Raw genomic sequence first — 8,951 nt, 5'->3', positions numbered from 1 at the left:
GGCAATATAAAAGAATGAAATACTGATACAAAATATAATTTGGATCAGTCTTTAGAATGTGCTTTTTATCAGCGAAAGAAACCTTTAACAAAGAGCACATATTGTATAATGTCATTTATATGAAATGTCCGTGTAGAAAAATTCATACAGATAGAAAATAGATTAGTGGCTGCTTGTGCCTGAGGTGAAGGACAAGGAGTAGATATGGGAAATGACTGTTAATGTGAAGGGGTTTCTTTTCGGGGTGTTGAAAGCATCCTAAAATTAAATTGTGATGATGGTTGCACAATTCTTTGAATGTACAAATAATCCCATATCATAAATTTTAAATTGGTTAATTTCATGATATGTGAAAGATATCTCATTAAAGTTTTAAAAATAAGAAGCAAATTAGATTCATTTCCTGATTTATGTGGAATTTTATCGTCCAGGAAAAAACTGATTTAAAAAAAAAGTAAAAAAAAAATTTTTGAAGGATTTCAAAGATAAAGCATCGATCTGAGTTTGACAGAATATGACCCTACTGTATATCCTCTGCCTGGGGAAAAAGCTTTTCAACCATCATATAAAAAGCAACTACCGAAATATAAAGAAGAGTGAACTGAGACAGACTCAGACTCTGATGGAAAGTTAACACTCACTCAAGAAGGCTGGGCATGTAACAAACCATTTCATCTCTCTGGCTCAGGGAACCAAAAAAGTGAAGTCAGGAGTCATGAATGTCCAAGAAGGTGGGGGGAATTCACAAAGAGAAAAAAGCCAAGAGAATTTTTTTTTAGTCCTGTATGCTTACACCTCTGATTTATCCTGCAAACATGCATGTACCAAAAATCTCTAGGCAGCTCAAAGACAAGTAATCTGAATAGAGCTCTGATCTGTTACTGTGTAGATACTGGGCAGTACAGAAGCAGAAAGACTGGGGTGGGGGGGTGCCCTCTTGTTTGGTGAAGAAGAGATAGGAGCCCTACAGCTAAGTTCCCATTGGTCTGGCTTTTGGTCTGAGGGTAAGCAGCAGTGGTAAGGTTGTTGAGAGCACATATGGGAACAGGTTTGCTGGCCTGGGGAATGAGAAGAGAGAAGCTGGGAAATCATGAACACTGAAGACAGTGAGGGAATCCCAGAAGTCAGAGGGGGAATCCCCAAAATCTGTGTCCCACATTGCTGACGCTTTTTAGGGGGGAAGGGGTTTTGATTTACTGGTAATTTATTTATGATTTTTTAATGTATACTCAAGAGTAAGTTGTGCCCTTGGGACTCCTGGATGGTTCAGTCGGTTAAGTGTCTGCCTTCGGCTCAGATCGTGATCCCTGAGTCCCGGGTTTCTCCCTCTGCCTGCCGCTCCCCCTGCTCGTGCCTTCTCTCTCTCTGACAAATAAATAAGTAAAATCTTTAAAAAAAAAAAAAGAAAGAAAGATGTGCCTTTTAAATTTTCTTTCTAATACTAGTTTGTCTGCTTTTGCTATCAAGATGTTATTAGCCTCATGAAATGATATAGGGAGCTTTCCTCCTTTTGCTGTTTTCAGGTAACAGTTGATACAGCACAATTGTCTGTTCCTGGAAGGTCTGATAGATCTCTTCAGTAAAATTTGTTGCCTGGTTCTTTTTTATAACAAGAAAATTTTGAATGTAGATTCAATTTAATAAATAAATGTTTTAATAAATAAATCTCATGTATCTAGTTCTTCTTTAGTCAATTGTAGTAATTTGTGTGTCTAGACTATCCATTTTTTTTTCAAATTGATTGGCACTATGCTATTTAAAATATTACTTTATACTTTAAAATATATTCTATTTCTGTATCTATTTGCTTTTTAAAAACTTCTTAATTATGTCTATTTGTTTCTTCTTTTTTTCTTAAAGCCATGCTACAGAATGAGTTTATTGATCTTTTCGATAGAAGAGCTTTTGCTTTTGTTATTCTTTCTCTTTTTCTTTTTTTTTCCTCTTTTTCTTTTTCATTAATATATTTTCTTTATCATATCCTTCTTTCTACTCATTGTAGATTTATAATTTTGTTCTATTCCTAACTTTTTTTTTTTTTTGCCTGTAGATGGTTTTCTCTTTCTTTTTAAAAAATTTTTCCAGGGGCGCCTCAGGCTCTCTGCTCAGTGGGAAGTCTGCTTCTCCCTCTCATTCTGCCTCAGCCCCCCACTTGTGCTTGCGCTCTCTCAAATAAGTAAATACATCTTTAAAAAATTTTCCCAGCTTTACTGATATATAATTGACATATAACATGGTGTAAGTTTAGAGTGTGTAACATGATGATTTGATACACACATACACTGTGGAATGATTACCCTAATAAGGTTGGCCAACACCTCCAGTAGCTCACGTAATTACCTATTGCGAGTGTGTGTGTGGTAAGAACATACAGCAACTCTCAAGTATATAACATAACACTATTAACTACAGTCACCATGCTGTACACCAGAACTTACTCATCTTATAACTGGAAGGTTGCACCCTTTGATCAACTGACTCTTGAACTACATGTGTGCAGAACTGACTTAGGCATTCCAGCTAAAGATGAAAGATCTGACCTAAGACCAGGGTAGCAAATAGTGTGCTGTTGAAGCTCACCCAAGAAAAATATTTCCTAAAATGAACAAAACAAAACAAAACAAAACAATAGTTGTCACAGAAAAGACACACAATCCCGACTGTCCACAACCTGACTTTCACAGAGTTCAAGATGCAATAAAAAATTTAACCAATAAACCAAGAACCAAGAAAACGGATTACACTTTCAAGAGAAAAGAAAATCAATGGAGTTTGATCAAGAGTTGAATCAGATGTTGAAACGGATTTAAAAAATGTTAAAGTGGATATTATATCTATCCTCAGTGAAGTAAAATGAAATGTGTTTTCTATGCATAAAACTTTAGCAGAGTAATTGGAAGCGTCAGCAGAACCAAATAGAAGTTCTAAAGTTGAAAAATACAATGTTAAAAAAAACAAAACAAAACACGCACCCACACAAAACCTGAATGGACTTAACAGCTTAATGGACATGACTGAGGCAAGGGTAACTGAAGTTGAAGTCAGAAGAAGAGAAATTAATTATTGTAAACAGTGGACAGATTCCCAATCCTTATTAAATAATTTTGAATGAGAGAGGGAGAGAGATTCCAAGAACACTGGGGAATCCCATATGTGAGATGACATATGAACATCAAGCAGAATAAACACAAAGACATTCATGCCGAGGCACATCAGAATCAAACCAAAGATAAAGAAAAAATATTGGAAGAAGAAAGAGAAAAATGACACATTACATATAGAGAAACAAGATTATGACCAAAGACTGGCCTTTCATCAGATACCAAGGAAGTCAGAGGATAGTGGAACATTTTAAAAATGATAGAGACAAACAAACAACAACAAGGGAAAAAAGTCAACTCAGATTCTATCTCCAGCAAAAAATATAATTCAAGATGAAAGATGAAATATAGCATTTTTAGGAAAAGGAAAGTAGGAGAATTTGCAGCCAGACCTGTGCTATACAAAATGCTAAATAAATTTTTTCAGGCTAAAGGGAAATTATATCAAATGGAAACAAAGATATCCCAGAAGAGAACACCAAAGCATTGGAAATAGTATCTGGGTAAAAACAAAAGATTACATATTTTGGCCTTGTCCCTCTTAATTCATTTGTAAAACCGCTTAAAACTAAAATCATAAAATTGTCTTTTGGATTTGTGCCATATTTAGATATAACACATATAACCATAATGTAAAGGATGAATGAGTATATGGGACTATAAATTTACTAGATGTCTATATTTTACATGAAGTTTGACTTTATTTCTTATAAGTAGAGTGTGGATGCCTAAACATTTGAATTTTAATCCCTATGGCAAAAATCATAGCACCAACAGAAAAATTAAAAAGGAGTTCTAAAACTCTCAGATGAAGTATAAAGACAGAAGTAGGAGGAACAAAAAACAGAGATGTAGAAAAGTAGAGCTTCAAAATCCATAAAGCAATAATTTACAAAATTAAAAAGAAATAAAAATGGATAATACCACAACCATCATTGAGATTTAAACACCTTTCTCAGCAATTGATAAAACAACTGGACCAAAAAAAAAAAAAAAAAAGAGCAAAGACACAGATCTTAAGAACAGTATGAACTACATGATTTAACTGATATATATAGAACACTACCTCAAAAATGGCAGAATACACGTTTTTCAAATGCATATGGTATGTTTATAAAGGTAGACTATAACCTTCACTTTTAAAAAGTCTAACCAATTTTTATATATTAAAATAATTCTGAGTATGTTCTCTAAGTACAATAGAATTTCATTAAAAATCTGCAAATAAGATAAACAATCATGCTCAAATATTTGACATTTAACAGCAGACACAAATTTTAATTGGGTAAAAGAAATTACAAAATATTTTGAACCAAATGACCTCTAAATTAACATAATTATGTTGTAGTAAACTTATATTATTTAACTATTTAGTCTTTACAGTTACTTCCACTACCACACAGAGAATCTGATCTCTCTTCATCAGTTGTCCTTCACCCCCACCTTGCTTTCTCACACATAAGCATATTCACAATGAAATCATTGTATAGGTACAAAGTTCATTGACCTGGTCAGACTGTGTGACCTGTGATGAGGATCATATGAAGATTTTTTTAAAGGCCTGTTGTGTTAAAACCTCATATCCTCAGAGAGTCTAATCAAGGAAATCAACAACTTTATTGTTCCACTAAAAATTCTGTCAGTGCTCAGCTCAAGAAGAACCTTAATATACTGCACACCCAACTTACATTGTACATCCTAACCCTTTCAAATCAGTAATAAGCATAGAATAAACTGGGACAATTAGTGAAAGGTCTAATATTTTCTCATAATTTGAGAGAGAATCTAATTATAGTGATATTCATGAAAGAGACAGAAAAGCTACTTCATAGCTTCCAAATCAGCTGCTTGTGTGAGTAATAGACATGCAGAGTAGCCTGCACATTTTTCCTTCCAAATAGTAAAAAGTAGGGGGTTCAAGATTACAAAAAAAAAAAAAATGAGACTTCCTGTGGCCAGGGATGACTTGATTTCCAAGTACACTCTAATGCAAGTCCAGTTCGTACAGTTTTGGAGTGTATGGAGCTGTGTCTGACCAGTGCTGCAACTCCAAACATTCACTGCTGGTCTATTAGAATTCTTTCGTATAATATTTTGTGTTTACTTTCCAAGACCTAAAACCACACAGAGTCATTGGATGCACTGATGCCCACTTTGTCCCCTTGGACATTCCAGCATACCTCGAAGCTGCTGCCAATGCCATGGTAGGTGTGGATGAGACTTCCACTCTGAGTATTCCAGATATGCACGCACTTGTCAAAGGAGCCACTGGCCAAATATCTCCAACTGGGGTTAAAAGCGACCCTGTAGACAAGTTCCTGAAGTTTGGTTAGCATGTGGATGCAAACGCCTTGCTTCACAACTCACAGTTAAACTGTAGAATCAAAGGAAGCACTTGCTAGCATGATGTTGGAATTTGGGTTGCTGGTCGCTGGCCCGGTGGGACTCCACTTTATGGTATATGACTCTTTGATATGAGCCTGAAGGTCAAACACACAGTCATATCAAAGGGGAAAGAATGGTTTCCATCCAGAACATTCAGACTGGGAAGCATGAAGCCACCAGCTAGATGGTGCATGGTTTGGTTTCCATCCAGAACAGACTCTGATGTCTGAGAAGAGAAAAGAAGGGAAACAAAACAAAACAAAAGGTGTGTGTGGGGGGACCTGTGTCAAAAAATAAAAAAGAAAAAAATGCTGTGATAAACCAAAGGAGGGAGGGGACTCTTCTACATGTGATGGGTTTGTTTTCTCCCTTAACAATGTGATCACTATAGTTGCTCTCACAAAGGATGTTCAAAGACCAGTTTGTACAGATGAAATGCGCAACTTTGTAATCCCAACACTTGCTATTCTCTAGAAGCTTCTTTGTCAGTGGTTTTTCTATTGACTGGAATCCTGTCGTCCTGGGACCTTCAGTCTGAGATGAAAACTGTTTTTGGTTTGTTGCTTCTTTCCCATTGTCTGCCCCATCCACCTTTCTCCTTCTTTTAGTGTGGTCTTGATTTTCAGTACACCCTCAGAAGATGCAGTCTTCTGGACACCATGACAAAATCTTTGATAGCTTTCTTGCCCCTCTCTCTTCCCTACTGCCTTCCTCTTCCTCTCCCCCATCACCTCTTGCCCACTCTCTGTCTGTCCCTTTCTCGTAGTTCCTTCAGGACTTAGGTCTCAAGGGCACTTTCAGCACATAGTCAGTGCTTTATGTAAGAAGACAGGGCAGGAGGGTCTTTTTACAGGAGAAAAATAAATACTTAGAAAAAGCCTGGGGTATTTTTGGAAAAGAAATATTTTTATGTTAAGACAATTTTTTAAAGATTTCTTTAGTTATTTTAGGGGTGGTGGGGGAGGGGCAGAGGGAAAGGGAGAGAATCTCAAGCCTACTGTGCTGCACAAGCCCCTCACAAGACTTAACCTCAGAACCCTGAGGTCATGACCTGAACCGAAATCAAGAGTCTGTCACTTAACCAACTCAGCCACTGAATTTTAAAATCCCAAAATGGCCATCAGACGTAGAGAGCTTTATGTGATCCATATTTTAAACAAACTTTAGGAAGACACAGGAAGCATCTGAGGTAGCTTTTCCTTTCCCTTCAGCTTCATGAAAGGCGATTAGAACCCTGGGTGGAAAAGATAGTCCTATGGATGGACAACAGGATTGTTCTGCAGCCAGAGAGGAAAATCTCCGTGCTCTTTGGTTAGAAGCAGAGCATTGCATCTTTCGGGGTGTCTTTATCTCTCTGGCAGGAGAGAAATGAAGAACAGTGTTCTCTGACCTCGAGAAGCATTCACAAAAGCAAATGGTATTGAAGAAGCCATTAAAACTGACAGCTGAGTTTGAACGTTCTGCATGGAGCACTGGGTGTTATGCACAAACAATGAATCATGGAACACTACATCTAAAACTAATGATGTAATGTATGGGGATTAACATAACAATAAAAAATAAAAAAAAAAAAACCTGACAGCTGAGTTTGATGTCACTATTAGTGACATTTTGTTCACAGTGCTAAAACTACCGATGGTCACTTCATGGAGAGATTGACCAGTCCTTGCAAAGCTGACATAAAAGTCTTCAGGATCTCACTTGGTCTAAAATGAATGGGAACAGGAAGATTTTTCAATCCTGAAGGTGAATTACATAGGGAGAATGTCACTAATAATTTCTGCCCTCTTCATAATTCCTTTCTCTCACAAGAGATTAAGAGAAAGATATTTTCCTAAATATTGAATCTTTTTACTGTTTTAAAAAAATTAAACATGGGTTTATATTCCTAAAAAAGAAAAAGAGGAGAAGGAGGAGGAGGAAGAGAAGAAGTAGTGGTGAGGGGTTGAATATATAGCTCCACAAAATTGACATTTTTAGTGGCTGTTACAAAAGACATTTAAAAGGAGACAATACGCTGTAATAAAAGTGGTTCAGTTACTGGTAATCATGGAATGATAGAAAAAAAATAATTTAAAATAAAGAGGGCGCCTGGGTGGCTCAGTTGGTTAAGCAACTGCCTTTTGCTCAGGTCATGATCCTGGAGTCCCGGGATCGAGTCCTGCATCGGGTTCCCTGCTCAGAGGGGAGTCTGCTTCTCCCTCTCCCGCTCCCCCCTCTCATGAGCTCTCTCTCTCTCTCATTCTCTCTCTCAAATAAATAAATAAAATCTTTAAAAAATAAAATAAAGATCTATAATTAAATTATGTTTTCAATTTTCTATTAGCTATAAATAATTATACCAACTTCTCATGGCTATTGTGAGAATTAAGTGAAATGTATCTTGTGCCTTTACTTTTATGTAGTAGTCAAAAAAGTGTAACTTCACTCCCCCTTTCCTATCAGATTACTGTAATTGTATGTCTGTAAATGGTGGGGATAATTATGCTTGCCTTATTCAACAGTGATACAAGGAAAAAATTATTTAAGCTCCAACAATATTCCAAATATACAAGATAGGTATGCTGCCTACAGGTTACCGTAATAATCATTTAAAATAACATTTAAATTAACCTGGAATATAGAAAAAATACCATATATTCAATTGACTAATATGTATTTGGTGCCTATTAGGTAGCATACATATATTTAAGTGCTGAGGATAGAGAATTACACAAGAGACAAAGTTCCTTCCCTCATGTCCTGAGTTTTACTCAATGAGTCTATAAACAAATGAACAATACCTCTACAATATAATGACTGGCAATGATAGGTGTGATGAAAATCATAAAATGGGATACTATTTAAAACTATTAGAGAAGGCGTTTCTGAGGTGGTGCAGAAATTGAATGTTATAAAACATTCAATTCTGGGAGTGCACAAATTTTCCAAACAAAAAGAACAGCAATTGTAGAGCCTTATGGTAGGAGTAAGTAGGGTATTTAAAAGAAATGGCAAGGAGCTCAGTATGATTAGAGCACAGGAAATAAGGGATAATACTAGAAAAGGGTGCACATCATATAATTGCTTGTAGGCTATAGTAATTACTTTGGATTTATTCTAAACATGATTAGGAAGTCACTGGAAGATTTGGAACAGAAAAGTGACATCATCTGACACACACTTTTTAATGGTTATTCTGACCCTTTGTAGAATACACTCTATGAGTTGTTCAGGAGAGATCAGTTGACTTCATCCAAGGAAATGATGACTGACTAGAGTGAATTCTAGGCAAGGAGTGACTTGCAGTAGGATTTAGAATATATTTTGATTATAGAGTCAATAGGATTTACAAATTAGAATTTTGGTTCTGCCCATGAGCAAATGAGTGAATGTTGATGACATTTATTGATTGGAGTAATAGTGAAGATGGGAGCCCATTTTAAATGGTGAAAACATAGAATTAAATTTTTGTTATATTGAGTT

This window comes from Mirounga angustirostris, unplaced genomic scaffold (genome assembly GCF_029215605.1).
Source record: "Mirounga angustirostris isolate CCGP_5_RB_7025 unplaced genomic scaffold, mMirAng1.0.hap1 SCAF_4, whole genome shotgun sequence".
Classification (NCBI taxonomy): domain Eukaryota; kingdom Metazoa; phylum Chordata; class Mammalia; order Carnivora; family Phocidae; genus Mirounga; species Mirounga angustirostris.
This window is presented reverse-complemented; position numbering follows the sequence as displayed.